Source organism: Mirounga leonina, unplaced genomic scaffold, assembly GCF_011800145.1.
Source record: "Mirounga leonina isolate KUSES-001 unplaced genomic scaffold, KU_Mleo_1.0 Mir_199, whole genome shotgun sequence".
NCBI classification, from domain to species: Eukaryota; Metazoa; Chordata; class Mammalia; order Carnivora; family Phocidae; genus Mirounga; species Mirounga leonina.
The window spans coordinates 13,661,298-13,683,100 of record NW_023270498.1 but is presented as its reverse complement, the minus strand read 5'-3'; the positions used below and the strand labels follow the sequence as shown (position 1 = coordinate 13,683,100).

At 43.1% G+C, this 21,803-nt stretch overlaps 1 protein-coding gene and 1 pseudogene across 1 annotated transcript in view; one reads left to right on the top strand and one right to left on the bottom strand.

Moving 5' to 3' along the window:
• The window catches only part of POU6F2 (POU class 6 homeobox 2), a 478,714-nt gene that overhangs the window by 370,702 nt on the left and 86,209 nt on the right, over positions 1-21,803 (top strand). The window lies entirely within an intron of this gene.
• On the bottom strand, positions 5,101-5,740 carry LOC118024559 (annotated as a pseudogene).

Sequence of the window (21,803 nt, the reverse complement as noted above, 5' to 3'; positions counted from 1 at the left end):
CCTGGAATAACCATTATCATTTATCGACTCTATCTATGTCTCTTATGCTTTCTGAGTACTTTGGCCTCTCATTTCCTCCTCATAAGAGCCTAGAAGAGGCAAAAATTAACTTCGGTTCAGATCCAGGGAAGCAGACTGTCAGAAAGCTGAAGGAACTTCCTCAACGTTACTGTCAGACTTCAGAGCATCTCCATTTATATTTTACTGCCTCTGCAGTTGTTCATTTGGGTTGTTGGTGAGTTATATATTCTTATTCCCCTATTTGGCTGCCAGCATTTTCTAAGGCAAAATTTCCCGAAGTGTCTTCCACAAAACACCCAGGCCAAAGAAATTGCATTGAAAACAGCTTTTATGGTAGGTAGGTCGATGACAGATGGATGGATGGATGGATAGATGGATAGATTTGATGGATGGATAGATTGGATGGATGTGAATGGACAAAGAGATAGATGATGGATGGATGGATGGATAGATAGATGATAGATAGATGATAGGATGGATGGATAGATAGATAAGATGGATGGGTGGTTAGGTGGATGAATGGATAGAGAGAGAGAGAGGCAGATACCACACACTGCATGCCACTCCTAGATATTTCTCAATGAATAGTAAGACACCGAAAGACACCAATGAATAGTAAGACACATCCTGCAGTAGAGATGTCTAGTCAACATTATTTAACCAAGAAATTCTCAAACTTATGTAACCACTGAACCTTTTTTTTCCCACATAACACTAATTAATATCCCATGGAAAATCCCTCAGCAACGACTCTAAGGCTTCCTTCTCTAAATTATCGCAGCATCCACACAACTAAAATAATCATGCATTTTCTTACCTAGAACATCATGCAAAAATCCACAGACCAAATCGTATGGACTGGACAGTAAAGAAAACAAAGTATAAAAAAGTGGGGAAAGAAGGAAGAAAAAACTCAAAACCAAAGCAAGAGCAGGGAAAGCTGAAACCAAGGATGGTCCTTACAGTTGGCAATGAGAAAAACCAGTGGGTCAAAAAATTAAGGGAGGGTCTGCCTGAGCTGCCCCTCAAGGCAGCTGAGGTCTTGGAGAGCTTCTCCTTCAGCTGGGCTTCCCCCCTTCCTTTTCTTCCCTGCCCATTATTGCTCCTGTTTACACAGCACTGTACCTGGAGTCGTGGCTCCCCATGCCAGGGCATGGAGAAGTGACAGCAGGGTACCCCTGGGCCCCATGACCCCTGGCAGCCCACAGAATCAACAGGACAGAGAGGGCATGCTCCCTCCTCACCACACCCCCATCCTCCTGCCTTTTGACTTAGGCGTTTCCAGTGGTTAGGACATTTCCCCAATACCGTGACAACCGCCTTCTCAACCCATGGGTGTTAAGAGTGGTTGGAATCCAAACAACAGGTCAAGTCAGTCTGAAATCTGTATGGCAAGCCGGGTGTCAGGCCTCTAGAGTACCAGATGTCAAAACTCTCTGTCTGTGGGGCACTCTCTCTCAGTGGTAATGCTTCCATCCTGACTCTTTCCTTGTTTCCTATTTTAAAAAGAGAGAGGTAGTGCCTCGGAGACACTGGTGTTTTCCTTCTCTTTCATCCTCGTCTGTGGAGAACTAAATTGGGCATTCTGGCTTCAGTACAGAGATAAGACAGAGAAAGGCGCCATGTTGAGAACGGCAGTTGCAGAGTTCCTTCTTACATGTGTAAGAGGAATCCACATGGCAAAGGTTCGGGTGCTCTTTAGAGTGGCCGTCCACAGGAAGGGCACTTCCCAGTCCTTGGCCACTCAGTGGGGATACCTGTGAGGACACAGACTAACGCAGTGGTGGGGGGAGCGCCCTGCATGTAGATGCTGACAGCTCTCTTCTGGAAACTAGTGGCTCTCATCTGAAAGCCCAGTTGGGCTCTGATCAGTGCAACTTTCCAGCCCGACACATTTTGTCTGAACTGTTGTTTGACTGGGATCAGCCATCACTTAGTTTTCTACACCAGAAGAAATGGAACTGTCATAAAAGAGAAGCCAAGTCAGGGAGCTCCTTCTTTTCTCAGCTGGGCTTCCTATCCTCCCCGAGGCTGGCCGCTCTTTCCAGAGTTGAGCTCTCTGTCGCTGCATTGTGGGGTTATGAATGTGGCATTTAGAGAACAAAGCAATGTTGAAGGGGTTCAGAGAGGAGAAGATTTCAGAGAAACCCTCTCACTTCCCCCCAAAGAAGCTCTCTTGAGTCCGGTTGTCTTGGAAACTTGTATGTTGTAAATCAAAGGGAAGGTCATCTTGTGCCTCTGTCTGAGGTTCTAAAAATTAACATTCCTTAGAGTAATAACCACCTCCAGTATTCTGCACCCCATGGAAGGAATTTGACCAATCCAGAGCTTAAAAGCCCAACAGGCCTTGGAACCAACTTGGACAAGGCAGAAAGTTATTAAAGGCAGAAACCAAAAATGGGGTATTTTCCAAGCTCCCCCAGTGTAAATATCACTGTGAATACATTTTAAGCATCTTCAAGGCACAACTTGCATACCATTTTCATTGCTACTGAACTTCCTTAAGTGATAAAGGAGGTATCTTCATACCAGAAAGGCAGACCTCCATGTAATCAAATATTTTCTGGGCCATGGGGCCCATTATCTCACTGCCTTGTCTGACCTCCCTCCTTCTTCTTGGCTCACCCAAGCCATGTCATCTCCAAACAGCTGTGGCCATGCCCACACTGTATTTTGTTCATTTCTTTGTATTATGTTCAACTCTTTGCTTTCTTCTTTAAGAGAAAATTTACAGACTCAGTGGCAGTGGTTCTCAGCATTAGCTGCATGTTGGGATCCCCTGTGGAGTTTTTTTCTTCAATACCAACAACTTGGTGAACCCAAGTGGGGCAAAGCATGGGCATCAGCATTTTTAAAGAAGCCCAGGTGATTCCAACTTGGAACCAGGGTTAAGGACAGCTACCTAGTGTCTTGTAAATAGGCTCCCAATTATTCATTTGTAAAAAAGCAAATTCTTACCTCTTATTTATACAAAATACTTTTTACATGACGTGTCAGTTGCAGGAGTTGGTGCTAACTTTACTTCTATGATATAATAAAACTAGGTCGGGTGCCTGGGTGGCTCAGATGGTTAAGCATCTGCCTTGGGCTCAGGTCATGATCCCAGGGTCCTGGGATCGAGTCCCGCATTGGGCTCCCTGCTCAGCGGGGAGCCTGCTTCTCCCTCTGCCTCTCTCTCTCTCTGTCTCTTATGAGTAAATAAATAAAATCTTTAAAATAATAACAATAATAAAACTAGGTCTTCATTTCTAAGAAGACTGAGCCAGTGTTACTTCGACCCTCCCCCTCCCCCAGATTCACAGCCCATCAGGAAATGAAAACAGCCATAAATGTACTTTGTTATCCACTGGAGCCTCTCCCAGACTCTGAAGTTGGGTTATTAGCCAATATTTGCAGAAAAACCTCACACCTTCTGATTCACCTCTGAAACGCAGAATAGGAGAAATAAATAATCTTTTAACACCCTCTTGTTCCAAACAAGAACAACTATCTGCTACTGGTTGAGAGTTTATTAGATGCCCAGACTGCTGCTAGTTGGTGTCTCATCCAATCTGTACCTGGGCTTCTCAGGCTTTTCTTTGCATATGAATTCCCCTAGGACCTTGATAAATGTAGACTTGGATTCAGTAGCTCTGGGGTAGAGGGCTCACCCCAGATTCTGCATTTCTAACCAGCTCAGGTAAGGTTGATGCGCCTGGCCCTCTGCCTACATCTTGAGTAGCAAAGCTCAATGAACCTTAGATGTCCCATTAGCTCACTTCACAGGCAAGGAAGTTAGGAGTAAGGACCTCTAAGAGGCAAGATTCAAACCAAGGTCTCTGACATAAAACCTTGTCTACTGTGCTCATCTGCCTCTTTTTAGTCTTTTTTTTTTTTTTTCATTGTGGGATTTCCATCTGTTTAAAGAGATCTCATTTAAATCACATAATGATTTCTAACTTGCAGATGAAGCTGAAGGTAATTGCACAGTTAGAAGAGAGACTTCACTGTCCCCTCTCTGTTCTTTCTTGTAGCTCCGGATCTCAATTTCAATCTTATCATTGCTCATGAACCAGAAACTCTGAAGTTAGGGGTGAGGGTGCAGCCACACATTCTTCCCTTTATTTGGTAAATCTACTAGTTTTGTTGGAACCATTTCTACCCACTTCTGTGACCACTGAGAAATCAGAGCTGAAAAGTCAGTGGGTCTCATTCCAATTTTTAGGCCCTAGATCACCTGGCTATATGACTATGAAGATCACCCCTTCCTACATCCTCACCATCTGTTGTACAGCCACGGAATTGCACGTGAGACTGCTTCAGTGAGGGGTGAGGGAGTATTCTCCTACACCAGCATTTCAATACACTTTTTCAAGAGCAAAAGCCCCAGATCAATGTAAAATGGGAACAAAATCATCCTCCAAATGTAGAGGCCATGCAGAGTCAGAACATAGTTCTTTTTCCCTGATGAAAGATCCGATAGTGTGGTTTGTGAAAGCTCTTTCCCCTCTTCATCAGGAGTGTGGGAGCTGGGTACAAAATGACATTCACATTAAACAGCTTCTCTCTAGTCACGTCTAAAAAGTGGCCATTTCTGCTAGAATGGAGAATTTGCTGTGTGACCATTGGGAGTGGTGCCATCATGGTGAAGCAATGTATTCTTCATAAAGTGCAAGAGAAGTCTTCAAGAACATCTACACCTTCTAGGTTCTTGGCATGTCATTTTGGACATCCTGTAAGTGGGCGTGTAGACCCAGTAACCCAGGCAAATCCTCGACACTTGCCCAATGTCTGCCTCTACCAGGTTGGATAGGCAGGTCTTACTGATTTTGATGGCTTTAGGAAAAAATAATCTCATTAACATCTTCATCTTCAAAGAAGAGAAGAAACCTAACAGAACTTGTACAAATATCAGTCACTAGCCTCAGGATACACAAATGAATGCATGGATTGACCTAAAAGAAAACAAATTGGGGAAATAAGTTGGTAACTCCTGCCAACCCAAGTCCGATATGTGGACGGACGTGTATTTGCACCAAAGGGTTAGACTGTATGTGTATTACGTAGACTTTATTTTTTTTTTAACAGTAAACACCTTTTTTACATGACCAAAGATAGGAGGGAGGAAGATTTATTTGTCTTTCTGGCTCTGATTTTCCTCAGCTAGAACTCTAGCTCCTTGCCCTCGAGCACGGAGCCATCTGCTCTTGAAGAGATGCACACGAGAAGCTTGCCCTGCTGGGAACACTCCAGAAGACTGCTGATTTGGCCATTCTTTTTCCTTTCATCATTTCTTCTGAATTTTGTTTGATTGGTTTTTTTGTTTGTTTGTTTCTTTGATTGTTTTTTGTTTTGTTTCTTTGTTTTCCTAGGCAGTCAGTTTGGCCCCCTTCTTGCAGCCCAGGGACAGTGCATAGTGGGGCTCCTACCACGGTCGGTGCGGGACGCTGCCAGTGAGCACGGAACAGTTCTTCACTGGTGCAGACCAGTTCGTTGTTGGAAGCGTTGTAGACAACATTGGTAACCCTTGTTTTGTACTTACAACCCTCAGAGTCCAGGGCAGGTCCCCCATGTTCAGCCTCAAGGCATGGGACTTCTTCTGGGCTCCCTGAGAAAGCAGACTGTGTGTATTTGAGTGGGGACCAATCTTTGTGTTGGCAGTGAGGCTTCCCAGCTCAAACTTCCATTTCTCATGGTAGGGCTTTCTCTCATCCCCGGTCTTGTCCGGAGAGATGCCCATCGCTCTCTGCGCTGGCTGCAAAAGAGCTATTACGTAGCCTTTCGATCTCCCTAATTACATGTATGTATGTTCCATATTCGTGTGTATATATAGTTGCGTTTATTTGATATGTACATAGGCACATATTTATTTAAATTTTTTTAGGAACACCAACTCAGGGATTCTGTGAAGTGTCCACTTACAAGGTTATCCACGTAATCTGGGCAGATCAGCGGAGTGTGAGCACAAGGGGAGAAATGACATTGTCTGGGGTCTTCCATTCTTTCCTTTTCTGCCTGGGACGTTTTGGGGAGAGTGACTAAGCAGTGCCGGAGATTATGAATTTGCTTAAGTGTGAACGGCTGATTGCCGCGTGCGGCGCCGGCCCTCCCCGAAGGTGATTGACTAGGGCTGCAGGTCTTCACACCCGATGCCTGGATTTGACTCGGAAAGTCTGCCAAGTCTTTTACTCAGAAATTTATCTTAATTAGATCTGAAAGACCTGCCACAGCAGAATAGTCACACCGATTAAAATGAAAAACAGGAGAAATTACTGATCAAATTAATCATAATGTCGGGTTACAGCTGTAGGTCTGATGTAATTTGCCACTCCAGTGAGTTACATCGGCCCAGCCCGGGAAAGGGAGCTGGCTTTACGCTGATCCGTAACACCCGCCCGCTCCAGGCGTCCCGGCAGGAGGCTGCTTCCATTCATTTTCCTGGCTGGCTCTGACCTCCCTGCTGCAACGAGAAACAAATCAGGCACCAAACAAATGGAAGGGGGGGCGGCGGTGAGTGGGGAGGCAAAGGAGGAACATTTTCTTATCCAAGTGATTGTACTATTTCAAAATGGTGAGCTTTTAAAAGTTGGCTGGACAGGCTTGGGGCTTTGTAGCTTGTTGGGGGTTTTGCTTTTTCCACTTAACCTCATTTGAGTTTTACTTGTGGTGACCTGACATTGACTAGATGCAGAGCGAGAATCAAAAGGTCAGAGGACAAAATCTTTGGCTCTAAGCAATGAGAAAAAAAAAAAACCTTTAGAAAAATCTCCTTGCCAACATGGCCCTAGAACTGGGGCATGGATTGAACTAATCTGAAGTGTCACAACAGAAGGGGAAGAAACCTCAGTTGTTAATGCTGACTGTCCCCCATGAGGGTATGGTCCTGGAACTCTAATTTTTAAATAAACACCGCTTGATACCATACCTAATGTGTTAGGGCCGTGGGGGGGTGCGGGGGAGAGAAGTAGGTGAGTAGGTGGAGTGTACTAATTTTTTTAGGAAAACAATTCAGGGTCCAGATTCTTTTCAACACAGAGCCTTGATTCATTTTGTGTTTACAAAACACATCGCCCTATTAGCAATGCAAAGAAGGCGCCCTAAAGCACACCCCGGTCTAGGCTTCCCACCGGCAGTCCTCAGAAGTTAGATTTTAGGAGCAATGTAGGACTTCTCTCCAACCAGTTCTGCTTTATCGGGGAGCTATAGACACCTCACTTGGAGAGAACCCTTTTAAAACAGAGGTGACAGGAAAGTACAGAGAAAGGAAGCTTCCTTCCCAATCAGTGATGATCAGATGTCTCTGGAGCGGCAAGTTCTTCCTCTTCGACCATATGATGGTGGCCCAAATCCCATCTGGTCATCCCTAGACCAGATGCTCATACCTTTTCATTCCCAGTGTGACAAGGCCCCCATCCTCTCTTCATCCCACCAGGAATAAGTTGGGTACATTTTGTAAACAAGGGAGCTAGGCAGTCACAGGAGATAAGATGGCCTTGGCACTCAAGAGACTCTGCCTTCTGGACCTTTCTTTGGATTTGTATGAAATAGGTGGGGGGCGCCTGGGTGGCTCAGTCATTAAGCGTCTGCCTTCGGCTTAGGTCATGATCCCAGGGTCCTGGGATCGAGCCCCGCATTGGGCTCCCTGCTCCGCGGAAAGCCTGCTTCTCCCTCTCCCACTCCCCCTGCTTGTGTTCCCTCTCTCGCTGTGTCTCTCTCTGTCAAATAAATAAAATCTTTTTAAAAAAGGGAAAATATAGGTGGGACAACGTGCCCAGATTGGGGAAGGTTATAATAACCACATTTTGCGTCGTCATTATATGGGCTTTGTATCTGGTTCATAACCAGAATTTTTAAAAGGAAATAATAAAAGAGAATAGAATATACCAGGGCATCATGTCACAGGTAGTAAAGCTATATGTTTTTTCTTGAAGCTTCTGTTTAAATTATATAGATAAAGATAGATAGATATAGTTGCATATAGAGAGACATATATAGAGAGAGAGAGAGAGATTTGTCCATATATGTGTGTGTGTATTTTGTATGTATGTATGTATGTGTTGGGTTGAGTTGTCAAGTGTATTTCTTACCATGGAACAAGGTCAGAAGAATTTGAAGAACCCTACCCTAAAAAATCTAGCTCTTCAGGGAGGCCAAAGTGGGAATTCTTAAACATAGAATAGCTCAGGAAGTAGGCTTATTGGTGTCCCAACATATTCAGTGTGACAGTGGGCTCCTCAACACTGAACACCATCCCCAACAGTCAAAAAGGACCTAAACAGTTCTGCCACTCACCCCCCACCCTACCACATACACAGCATTGCAGGGAACTTCAACTTTACACCGCTGCCCCTGTGGTGGAAAACTCACATAAAATTCATATTTTAACAAACCTACTAAATGAGAAATGAAGTAACATATTAAAAACGGACAAAGCAGCCCCAGGGAAAGTGAAGAGGTCATTGGGTTCCTGGAGCATTTATCAAGGGGAAAACCTGTCCCAAGAGCTACAAGGTGGGAGCTGGGTCTACAGGCTCGGGCCAGAAAACTCGTGGGCTGGAGAGCGCCACATCCAGAGTACCCAGAACCTCTCTTCGGTTCTCCTACCTGGTCTGACCCCGGGCAGAGATGGCATCATCCTCCCTGACCTGGTCTTCCTACTTCTGTTTTCTCCCTGATCCGATCCACTCTGTAAACCACGGCCAAGCTAAGCTGCCTCAAAGAACATTTTGTTCCATCACCCTCATGCTTAAGAAAAGCCCTCTTTGGGCCTTCTTAGCCTGGGCACTCTGGCCTTCCCCTCCACCGGGTCTCCCACTGACCCCCCCACCCCAGGTGCCCTGTGCAGTCCTCCTCCCTGGCTCTCCTGGGAGGAGGCATGCCTGCTTTCCTCACCACTGCTCTGTACTCCCTGCCTGGTTGTTGAGCCCTCACTGAGTGCTGTCCTCTCTGACTCACACTTTCGGCACTTAGCACATACCCTCCGAGTCTTTTTTTTTCACTTGTGAACAATTGTTGTCTTACTTGAATTAAAAGCCCCTTAAGAACAAACACTATGTCTCACACCTCTGTACATCCCAGGACTGTCAATAATTGTGATGATTTCTCACATCACAACTATTCATTGCACAAATACGTAAGTGCCGATTACCTGACTACCTTAAATTTACTTGCAGAATTACTCAATGAAGATAACAATTACCAATGAAAGAAATGTTACCCATTACTTTTATATTTAGAACAATGCCTGGCACATAATAAGGACTATAAAACCTTAGATCTTTGTTTTGATTGTGATTTCTTTTTTTTTAAGTTCATTTATTTATTTATTTATTTAGTAATCTCTATACCCACATGGGGCTCGAACTCACAACCCCAAGATCAAGAGTCACATGCTCTTCTGACTGAGCCAGCCAGGCACCCCTATGATTATTTCTTTGGAATGGTTTTAACACCGTTGTTATTTGCATTATCTTATCAGTGGGCTTTGGAAAATGCAGAACTTCATTTAGACTGTTTCAAATCCGCTTCTTTCCTTTGGCAGGAAATGTTCATCAAGCAAGGACCACCATTTCTTATTTCATCTTCTGTATCCTTCCCCCTCTTCCCAACGACCCATGGTGGTTCTTGATATTCAGAATATAATAGAAAGAGGAGCAGACCTTCTTAATATTTTATAGATCTGATTGATCTGTGAGGTAAATCGTATTTTCCAAAGCATAAAAGTATTATAAAACAGATAGACCCAAGGAGGATGAAAGGGAATCTCCCACCAAGGGTATACCTCAGGCCCCCACCATTGGATACCAGAGACTCTCACGTAACACGCTCTGCTACCCCAAACCCCACTGGCACAGAATCTCCCAGTAGAAAAATGATGATCCAGTTTAAACAGTGAAAACACCATTGAGCTTTTCATGCCAGGAACTGTGCTAGGTGTTTTGTATATGTTTTCCTACTTATGTCTTGCAATCACTCATAGTAGTAAGAAAACCACGACTTGGAGAAGCCAGTAATTCACCAAACGTCCACAGCATCTTAGACGTGGGGCTGGGATTTGAATCCAGAGTGTCTGGCTCCAACGTGGAGGACGTCACATGCTCTTTTAAATGGGATGGTCTCTGTGTATGCCTCTTGTCCAGCATAATTGCTAATAGCACCCGTTTCACACTCGGAACTATCATGGTTTGGACAATAAATTATTCGGGCCCCTTCTCCCAAGCTATGCTCACTATACCATCTCCAGCATTTATCCAAACTGCCTCCACCTGTTTTCACCTCATGGGTGAAATGGTTTAGCCATAAAAACTAAGGCATTTGGATGTCTTCTTAATTTAGTGAAAAGATGGAATTAGTCATTTTTAGAAATATGTTGTGTTCTTTCTACTTGGCAACTTAACTAATAATTTTTCAAGATATGATCCTATTTGAGACAAGAGAATCCTTGGATGAGGATCCATAGGAGATACCTTCTTTTCCCAAATGATTTGGAAAAACCTAAGTAGGATGGTTCTTGGCTCCTGGCTGAGGTGACCAACACAATGCTAGCAGATTTGTAATTTAGAACAGAGAGCTTTACCAACCCCCCCAAAAGATGATGTTCAATGATGATAAGTGATGGATTAAGATGGTGTTCAACATATATTATAAGGAGAGGAAAAGAACTCAAACACACATACATACACGCACACATGAAAATAGAACTAATGATTTTTTTTAAAGACTTTATTTATTTAGAGAGAGAGAGCTTGCACACACACATGGGGCAAAAGGCAGAAGGAGAGGGACAGAAAGAGCCTCAAGCAACCTCCATGCTGAGCGTGGAGCCCAACTCGGGGCTCAATCTCACGACCCTGAGGTCATGACCTGAGCTGAAATCAAGAATCAGACACTTAACTGACTGAGCCACTTAGGCACCCCAGAACTAATGATTTTTAAAGTCAAGGTGAATGAGAGCCAGAAATGCAATGTTATTAAAAGGTTTGCAGGTAACATGGAGGGGAAGGGGTACAAGGTTTCCTTAACAAGAGTGGGGGCTCCAGAGTACTGATTGCTCCAGCCTTTCTCCTTGTAGGTGGGCCCTGAGGGTGCTTCAGAGAAGTCATGATTCCCAGATTGGCCACACATCAAAACCACATGGGGAGGTTTCTGCAGCAAGTAAATCATAAGAAAGAGAGAGAGATTGAGATGAAGGGCTAGGGGGTTGGACATGTAGATCAAAAGACACAGTAAAGAAGTTCATGATGTGGGCTTTATTTAGATTATAGTTCAAGCAAATGTAAAAAGGAAAAGGAACGACATTTATGAGACAGCTGGAAATACAACTGCTGACGGGATGTCTGATGATGTTCAGGGATTATTTTTAATATCTGTAGGTGTGATGTGGTATATAGTTTTATTTTTAAGAGTGTTTTCTGAAGATACATACTGAAATACAAATGAAATGGTAGGATGCCTGGATTTTCCTCAGATGATGTGGAAGGGAAGAAAATAATATTGGTGGAGGTTGTTGGGTAAAAGATGGATAAAAGAAGATTGGCCATGAGCTGATAAGTATTGAAGCTGGGTGATAGGTCCATGGGAGTTCATGATAGCATTGTGTCTTCTATTATATGTGTTTAAATTTTTCCATAAGAAAAAATAAAAAAAGAAGTTTAAATGACTTGGAGATTCTTTAATAATATAGATTTATATTATTTAATATTTTAATATTAATAGTTAATATTATAGATTTAATAATATAGATTCCCCTCACCCAACCCAAGAACTATAAAATCAGATTCTCTGGGGTGAAGCCAGTGATTTTGATGATCAAGGAGGTTGAAAAACTTCTGCCCTATAGAACTGTAAACAATTTCTTAGATCAGGACAGGTTAGCCAAGGCTCAATGCAATATACATATGAAAAATGGTTGATGGGTTGAGAGACAGCATCTTAAGAAACTGAGGTTTTTCTCAAGTTAAAGACTGAAAAAGTGAAGACGGTTGTTAATAACTGATGAAATGTAAAGAATAGAAAGGGTACTAGGAAACTAAAAATAGAAAAGATCTTTCCAATTCTCAAAAAGAAAAAAAAATGGGAGGGCTTCCTCTTCAGTGGGGTAGATTAAATATGTACATTTATTTCTATACACCCTCTGGGAATCCCACTAAAATGATACTAAAGGAAAATTTTTTTAATCATATAAATCCAAAAGGGCAAAGAGAAGTGGAGAAAAGACAACAGTGGACAAGCAATGTCAACCAAATTCTGGAGATGCAGGTGGAGGAGATAACCAGGCTGAGAAAGCTAAACACCAAGGTCCTGAGAGGGACACAGTGAGAAGCAAAGCAACCCTGGAGCCCCCAAAAGCTTTGGGGATTGCAGATGTCAGGTGCCATGGAAGATGGGGATGGCAGGGCATGTTGTTGAAAATAGGGGCAATGGTTAATGACTGTATAATGAACAGTTAGACCCTCAGCTACCTCCCCAGTCCAAGCAGATAGGCAACTATCTCCCTAGCAGCTTTATGCAAGAGAAATTGAAATGAGAGACCCTCTAGACCTGGAGACGTAGGTCTGGCTGGTTGTGTACTGGAGAGAGCTCCTTACTGCTGACCAGGACATCGAGGGAAAGTCTTATCCTGAATGATAAAACCTAGCCTCACTGGGCCACTTACATCATACACAGGTGCTCAAGTATGCAGGCATCTCACTACCTCCCCACCTCAACCACCCCAGGTAATTGGTGGATTCTTCTCTGGAGAAACCTAACTACTAATCAGAGAGAAAAGACTCCGTTGTCAATATTTGCAATCTCCAACATCGCCAGGTCCCTGCTTTATTTTTATAGTGGAAAGACAACAAAAAATGACTAAATATTTGAGAAATGCCTTTGTCTGAGATCAGAAACTAAAACAAATGGCAGGGGGGAGACATTTGTTGAAAATAGAAGCAATAAAAGAAGGAGAACAATTTTATAAACATTTTAAAATTAATATAGGATATCCAAAGAGATCATGCATCCACAAGACATGTAATAGGTACAATACACAAGGACACTTAAAAAGTAATTCAGGGCGGGGCACCTGGGTAGCTCAGTCGTTAGGCGTCTGCCTTTGGCTCACGTCATGATCCCAGGGTCCTAGGATCGAGCCCCGCGTCGGGCTCCCTGCTCAGTGGGGAGACTGCTTCTCCCTCTCTCACTCCCTCTCGCTATGTTCCCTCTCTCGCTGTGTCTCTCTGTCAAATAAATACATAAAATCTTAAAAATAATAATAATAATAATAATTCAGGATATAGATAATAGTTAAAATAGTTATAGCAGAAATAAAAATTCAATAGAAGGTTTAGAAAATAAAATCTCTCAGAATGTAGACCAAAAAGACAAAAAAGATAACAAATTAGTAAAACAGGGAGAAAATACCAGATCAATCCAGGAGATCCAACTTCTAACTAACAGAATTACAGAATCCAAAGGAAAAAAAAAAAGAGCAAGAGAGAGATAAAATTACCAAAGAAATAATTGAAGAAAATTTCCCAGACTTGAAGGATGTTATCTCATTGAAAGTCTCACTGAATAAATAACCTAATGAAAACAAAACAAACCAGCTGAAGCATATCATTCTGAACATTTTCTGGAGGAGAATAGGTAAAATACAAGAAATCAAGAATAAGAATAACACTGGGTTTCCATAGCAATACTTGAAGCTGGAAGACAATGGAGCAAAGCCTTCAAAATTCTGAGGGAAAATGGTTTTCAACTTGTATTTAATATACTGCCAAGCAATCTATCAAATATAAGAGTAAACTAAAGATTCAGATGCAGAGTCTCTGGAAAAATTTTGTCTCAAATTGATCTGCCATGCATTCTTCATCAACTTTACTGGAAGTGTTCCACCAAGACAAGAGAGTAAACTGAAGAACAGGAAGATTGGAGCTTTACCATCAAAAGGGACAAAAAAGAACCCCTAGGCTGATAGTTACATAGCGGGCTTAGAAAGCAACCAGTTTCCACTGGGCCAGAACACTGAGGACTCTAGAAAGGCTGTCCCTGGGCAAGAGGCAGGGGAGGGGGAGGGAAGAGAGCAGAAGAGAAACCCAGAGAATATCTGGTATGGTTAACTAAAGGAAAAGAGTGTTCATCATTCTTGAGATGAATTTGGAAAGAATTATGAATAGAAAGAAAGAAAACTAAGCAAACAGAAAAGCAATGACTAACTTTGGTAAGAGCAAAAACTTTTACAAGGAAGGAAGGAAGTATACTAACAGGGTCAGAGGCAAACAGAACTTTCGTAGTCCCAAAAAGAAATTCTGATTAAATCGCTAACTCTATTGTCAGAATGAAGGGATGCAGGAGGAGGAGAAATAAGGAGTGGGTTCAAGAGTGTTCAATCCTCATCTTCCAGTGGAAGTCAGTCGATAATGCCCCAACTTAGCAAATCAAGAAAAATAATTTAAGCTATTATTTAGAAATAGGAGGGGCAAATACCAAAAGGAACATCTAAAAGATTTTGGAGAACATGGAGAGTTTGGTTTAGGGGTAACGAGGCTTGAGTTATACAAGTTCAGTGTATTTCAATGTTTGACTTTCTACACCAAGACCTCGTGTACTTATTGATCCCTCTGCCTAGACACTTTTCCCTTAGATATCCAGCTTGCTCCCTCACTTTATTCAGGTCTTGCCTTAAATTTTGCCTCATCAAGGAGTCCTTCCCTCACCATCTTATATAAAATTGCACACATGGCACCTCTGTTCCTTCATCGCTCTTTGGAGGTCTTATTGCTACCTGACATGTTGTATATTTATTTTATGATTTGCTTGTCTTTTTTCTTCTTCCAACTAGAATGGAAATTTCATAATCACAGGGATTTTGTCCTGTTCACTGCTACAGTCCAGCAAGAGTTAAGTGCCCACACTGGTAGAACTAGGACCATAGGTGTAAACTCTAGAAAACAGAGCTTCCTAGGAGATGTACACACAGATGGGTGTGCTGTTGGGCGAGCCAGCGAGACATCCCTCCCAGAGAAGGGGTAGCTACTTCAGTGGTTCTTTTATCGAGACATTGGACCAGAAGAGCCTGATGGTCCCATCCAGTTCTGAGATTCTGTGACCAGCACTGAGGACAGAACAAAAGAGAATGTTGTACTTCTGCATAAAAGCTGGGTATGAGAGGATGATGCTTTTATCACCAGCCAAACTAAACTTTGGGATGGGCAATGGAGGAAAGTTAAAGTAGCTTCCTGGCAGTGCTTTAAACACAGGCAAAAGTCTTACTGCGTGGGCTTGCTTTAATGCACCTGTGTGTCTTATTTGCCTCTGTGTCCTGCAAGCCTCATTCGGAACCTAGAACCTGGGGCATCTTTCATGTGACTATCTGAGTGCCGTGAAGTTCTCAGATTAGTTGCTCCTTGAGAGGACTCTCATAAGGAAATGGATGTCGTTTTTTCTGGGTTTAGTATGAGAGGATTGAGAAGGAAACTAAAGTAAATATCCAAATGCATGTCAGGCTGTTATTAAGGATTTCCCATTTGGTTTTAGAACGGGAGGCACCTTTTCATTGCTGTTTGGCTTCTCATTGGCCCCAAGTATTAAGCATGGCGTGTGGAGAGAAACACCATCCAACTCAACAAGATGCTCCTATATTTTTAAGCATTCTGTGGATTTCTTATAGAAAAATCTTTGATTAGAAGAGGTTACAGTTTGTAGATTTTCCAACTCAAACTATAAACAGCCTTTGTGTTAAAATATCTTTTATATGAAACATCTGCTGTCAGCCCTAATTTGTGCAAATAGGAAAATTGATGTATTCAGGTCTTCAGTGCATAAATGATCACATTCCTAGACCAGAGAGACAGGGAGGGAGAAATTGGGAAAAAGCTGGGGGAATGAAATCTTGTTTTATTTTTGGACACCCGGTGCTTTCTGTAGCAGCCGATCAGGGTGCTGTGTCAAAGGCACTGATGAGAGGTTTCCCCAAAGTTAATTTTTCTCATAATACAATAACCAAATTTGTTTTAACACTTGAAAAGGCCCATCTATACTAAAAAGAATCAGTTGCTTAATCCTAAAATTAAAGGTTATTGCATGCAAGAGAAAATAATTACATGCTCAAAGTATGGAAAAAGAAAACTTTTTTTAATATGTAGGTATTTGTATAATTAAAGACTAATCAAGCATGAAGGGCTGCTGACTAAACCAGAAAATGAGATTGTTGGCAAGCAATATTGTAATGTAAATGCCATTTTTGTTTAACTACTAAGAAGCTGGAGAAATGATATCCTGAACAGATTAAAAGCAAACAGCATTGATAATAAATATTTATCAGATTTCAAATGCAACACAGAGGATTTTTATATTTCACTTGCAAGATTGGCTCACGGGGAAGTTTCCAGGTAGTTTTCAAGGGACTAGTTAACGTCCTTATTTAGAATTGCATTTCCCCATAGGACCTTCCTCTGTGAGAGTACCTGTGAAATATGAGCCAAGGCCAAGTGTCCCTTTTGAGATCTACTGCCCTCAATGCCATGGTTTACTAATTAAGATTTTGTTAATTAGGGGTGCCTGGGTGGCTCAGACAGTTAAGCGTCTACCTTCAGCTCAGGTCATGATCTCAGGGTCCTGGGATCGAGCCCCGCATTGGGCTCCCTGCTCAGCGGGGAGCCTGTTCCTCCTGCTTGTGCTCTCTCACGCTCTCTCTCTCTCTCTATCAAATAAGTAAAAATTTTAAAAAAAAGATTTTGTTTATTAGTATTAGTTACTTAGTATTAGCCAAAGACTTTCTCATGAATACACTGGATGTATTCTTAGAGATGAGAGACAAGCCACGCACAGATGTTAACAAACATCTGTTAACAAACCTGTAAACTCCAGGTACCTAATCTTTGAAGTCACATAGAAACGTTTTGAGACTTTCTACAGCTGTGAAATGTTACATGGCACGCTCGTTTGTCACGAGGATCAAATAAATAAAGGTGTAAAGGCGCCTTTCAGGAAGTAGGACGTAATAGTCAACGAATCTGAGTTTTGCTCCCTCTCTCCCTCTCCTCTGCTCACTCAGTTCAACCTAACCATCCCCACCGTCTGTTCTCACGAAGACTGTGTTCCTTTGGAGATACTGCCAAAACATCCGATTCTGCATTCTGAGTATGCACCCAAGAGCCTGACCAAATCTGTCCCTTCAGCATTCCTGAGATGCAAGAGTAGTCTGAAGGGTGGGGAGTCGGGGTTCTTCTCTTGGCCTGAAGGAATGCAGAAATGCAACAGGAAAGAGCATACCACAAAGAGGTCAAAGATTTTAATCTAATGAAGCCCTCACTGGAAAACTTGCTTTTCCCCATTTGTACGTGGTGATTTCCCTGTGTTCAACTGGGCCTGGCCTGATTTGTCTCATAAATCAAGACTTGCTGCATAAATGTAGAGGTGCACTCTGAAGAGCAGACTTCTTGACCTCCTGATAGAAATATAAATTAATTAATCAAAAGCAGCTTTTAAAAACTAAAGTGTTGTGCGCAGCAAGTAGGCTGGTTTCCTTGCACCATAAAGCATCATTATAGATAAGTTTTCAGGAGAAGAGGCACGACTGTCATCTTTTACCTTCAAAAACAGTAGAAAATTCACTTTTCAGTTTCTAAATTAGAATCTGTCAGTTTGACTGCCTCTGTTTCTTTTGGGTGTGCTGCATATGGTATGTGATCCAGAAAGTTGAAAGCTTGCAGACCTACTAAAATGCATTTGGGGATTTTCAAAAACAGATTATTGAGTGACAGTATGATAGCCTTCAGGCTTGCTGCTAGAAATTTTTATTTAACTTATTTTCTCCCTAATGTGGTAGTAACATGTACCTATTTTCTGAAGATTGCAGAACACATCATCAAATGACGGTTCAAAAAAACATTTTAAAGTTTATTCTCTCCCTTTTTATGTAACTTACTTGAGAGCCAGGAACAGCATGAAAAGATGTGTTTCTCTCACCACTTCTTCCCGCTCACACAGTTTGAAAGGGTCACCGTGAAATTGCCAGTTCTTGAGTCTGAAGAAAGAACATCCACAAATGTTTGAGCTCGGGTTTTAGAGAGGACCTGAGGTTATTTGCAGAAACGAGTGGGTCAGGCAGTGGGGAGGAGCCCACAGAAAGTGTCTCTGTCACAGAGACAGCGTGTCCTTCACCAGCTGCCGGTGGACAAAGCACCCGGCCACGCAGGACAGTTCTAAACTCCCTTTGGGTACCATCATCCCCTGGTGGCAGTGTCTGAGAACGTGTTCGTCCACTCATTCTACATTTCTACAGCAGTCTTTGCCCCCCTTGTCTGCAAATGTGAGCTTCTGTTTCGGGGACCCCAAACAAAATTATAATCTAGGCTTCATTGCTCAGAAAGTACCCTCGACTAAAATACATCTTGAAGCTTCCAGTCCTGCCCCAAATTCAGAGAGCATACGTTTAGCCAATGGCTTTTTTATTTTATTTTATTTTATTTTATTTATTTGAGAGAGAAAGAGCACGAGCAGGGGAAGGTCCGAGGGAGAGGGAGAAGCAGGCTCCCCGTGGGGCTCGATCCCAGGACCCTGGGATCATGACCCGAGCCAAAGGCAGTCGCTTAACCAACTAAGCCATCCAGGCACCCCTAGTCAATGCCTTTTTATTTCCTATTGAAATCTATCAACTTCCAGGAGAAAAAAGGAAGAGAGGAGAGGAGGAAATGAAAATGTTTATTGCAACACATGTAAGGGTTGAGTAGCCCAAGAAAGAACCTGCTGGAGTCTCCTTGGGAAGCCCCTCCTTTCTGAGCATGCCTTCTTAGAGGGAGAGCAAAACCAGAAGGATTCGTGGGGTACCAAGATTCACAGGGGGTTCTGTGGCAAGCTGACCCAGACCTTTCCCTTTTTTGAGTTTCCTTGTTAGATTTCTGATGCCATTCGAGTCTTTTGAGTCATGCATTCATTTATTCAACAACTATGCCTTGAGCCTCTACAGATGTCAAGCACTATTCTTGGAGCTAGAGTAGGGATCCGGGGTGAGTACAAATTTAAAAAAAAAATCAAACAAACACTTAAATATATAGTATATTAAACATTGTTAGCTGCTATGAGGGAGTAATAAATGAGGTCAAAAGAAAGAAAGTGCTTAGAGAGAGGGTTACTAACTGACCTAGGGTGACCAGAAAAGGCATCTCTATTGGAGCAGAGATCTGTTGGGAGAGAACCTGCCAACATATGGAGAGAATGGGCTCCAGGGGAGGGACCAGTGCAGAGCCCTGAGGTAGGTAGGGTGCTGGGCAGATTCCAGAAAGAGCAGAAAGGGCAGCAAGACTGCAGTCTTGAGTGAAGGGGAGTGGCCGCAGATGGGGCCATAAAAGAAACAAGGACCAGAGGATCTTGGATCCTGTAGGCCACTGCCAGGACTTCAGCAATCACCTTGAATGAAGCAGGAAGCCCCACAGACCCTATAAGGGGAACAGATTGTGGGGGCTCAAGAGCAAAAATGGGGAGTCCAGTTAGGAGGCTCCTGCACTGATTTCAACAGGGTGACAAGAGCTTGTACTAGGTTGGATGAGGTAGAGATGGTGAGAGGTAATCAGTCCGCATGTAGTTTGAAGAAGAGCTGACAGGATTCACTAATGGACTGAGTTTGCTGTGTAGGAAAAAGACAGGAGGTCAAGGTTGTCTCCAGTGACTTTGACCTATGCAGCTGGAGGCATGAGGCTTCCACTTGGGGAAGACTACGGCATGAACAGGTTTGGGGACATGTTTGGTTTTTGGCATGTCAGTCTTGGGCAGGTTATGTTCAAGAGACTGCTAAATGTCTTGGAGGAAAGTTCAAGAAAGCAGGTGGATCTCAAGTTCTGGAGAAAGGTCCATGTTGGAGATAAATTTGGAAGTTCATCGGTGTTCCACCAGTGTTTAAAGCTATAACCCTGAACCAGATCACCCAAAGAGTGGGCCCAGATAAAGAAGAGGTTCAAGCATTCCTGAACCAGGGCACCTGGGTGGCTCAGTCAGTTAAGTGTCTGCCTTCAGCTCAGGTCATGATCTCAGGGTCCTGGGATCGAGCCCCACATCAGGCTCCCTGATCAGTGGGGAGTCTGCCTCTCCCTCTGCCTCTGCCCCCGACTCCTGCTCGCTTGCTCGCTCTCTCTCAAATAAATCAATCAATCTTAAAAAAAAAAAAAAGCATTCTTGAAGCACCTAACACCAATAATTCCTGCAGAGGAAAAGAAATCAGCCAAAGAGACTAAGAAGAGGTCAGGGAGGAAGGAAGGGAGATGCACACAGAAACTGATGTAAATCAGTGCTTCGAGGAAGGAGTGATCAAGAATGCCAACTAGTTTTGGCAGATCAAGTAAGAGGGGAGCCGAGAATGACCATTGGAAGCAGTGCCCTTCACAAGAGCTTCAGAGGAGTGGTGGTGAGGGATTGCAGGGATTCAAGTGGATTCAAAAAAAGAACAGAAGGAGAAGAATGGGCGACATCAAGAATAGACAACTCTTCACAGGCACCTGCTCTGAAAGGAAGCTGACAGGCGCACTAACTGGATGGAAGGGGGGGGGGGGTCAAGATAGGTCTGTTACTTAAAGATGGAAGTTGAAACATCTGCTTATAGGCAGATGGTAGTGATCCAGTGGGGGGGGGGGGGGGGGGAGCGGGCGGGGATTTGATGAAACAAATCCGTTGCACTTAGAACATCAGGATAGCACAGGAAAATGTTGGCCATTCATCACCCCCAAAGAAATAACTTCCTCTTGATAGCTGAGTTTTCCCAGAAGAGCTAAGGGTTAAACCTTTTAGTGCCAGAACTATAAAACTTGGAAAATGTAAATCACTTAAAAGCCATTTTACTCCCATCGCCTGCCTTCTTAAACAAAGTATCACTGTAATAAAAATCTTCTATTTGTATCATGCCTCGTAGTTTACAAAGTACCTTCACAAACATTATCTCCTATTACCCACCAACATCCCAGCAAAGTGGGCATTTCAGAGATTTGACAGATTGATGAGATGGACAGTCACAGGGGTGTGATTTGCCTGGTGTGGATGAAAGGGAACGTAAGTGCAACTTCCTGATGATGTTGGATCATTATTGACAGTAAAGATTATATACATTCTGGGAAGGCAAGACTCTTGTGCACTAAAGAGAACATCAAGAAGGATCAGACTGGGTGGACAGACAGCAAGTGCTCTCAGAGACCCAGAAAGGAGCCGGCTGAAGAGTGGAATGTCTGAGAGAACTTCCTGGAGGTGGTGGAACTTGAGCAGGGCTCCAGAGTTCTAGTAGATTTTAGAAGGGCATGAAAGGCCAGAGGAAGACATAGTAAGTAAGCATGCTTCTGGATGTTTGCACTGGTAGTAGTTATTCATTTGGATGGTCTCTACTTTGCGGCAGATAGGTACCGCTGCCTTGGTCAATGTGCCCTCTGTACTGGACTGGGCCATGGTGCCCAGATATGTGGTCAAACGTTATTGTGTATGCTTCCATGAGAGTGTTTTTGGATGAAATGTACATTTAAATCAGTAGGCTTTTAGTGAAGCAGAGTTCCTTCCACACTGTGAGTGGGCCACATCCAATCAGTTGAAGGCCTGAAGAGAACAAAAGACTGACCTCCCCTGAGCAAGAGGGAATTCTGCAGCAGACAGCCTTCGGAATTGAATTTCAACATCAGCTCTTCCCTGGGTCTCCAGCTTGCCAGCCCACCATGCAGATTTTGGACTCATCAGCCTATTTCCATGAACCAATTCTGTAAAACAAATCTCTGTCTCTCTCTCTCTATAGATAGATAGATAGATAGATAGATAGATAGATAGATAGATAGATAGATAGATAGATAGATAGA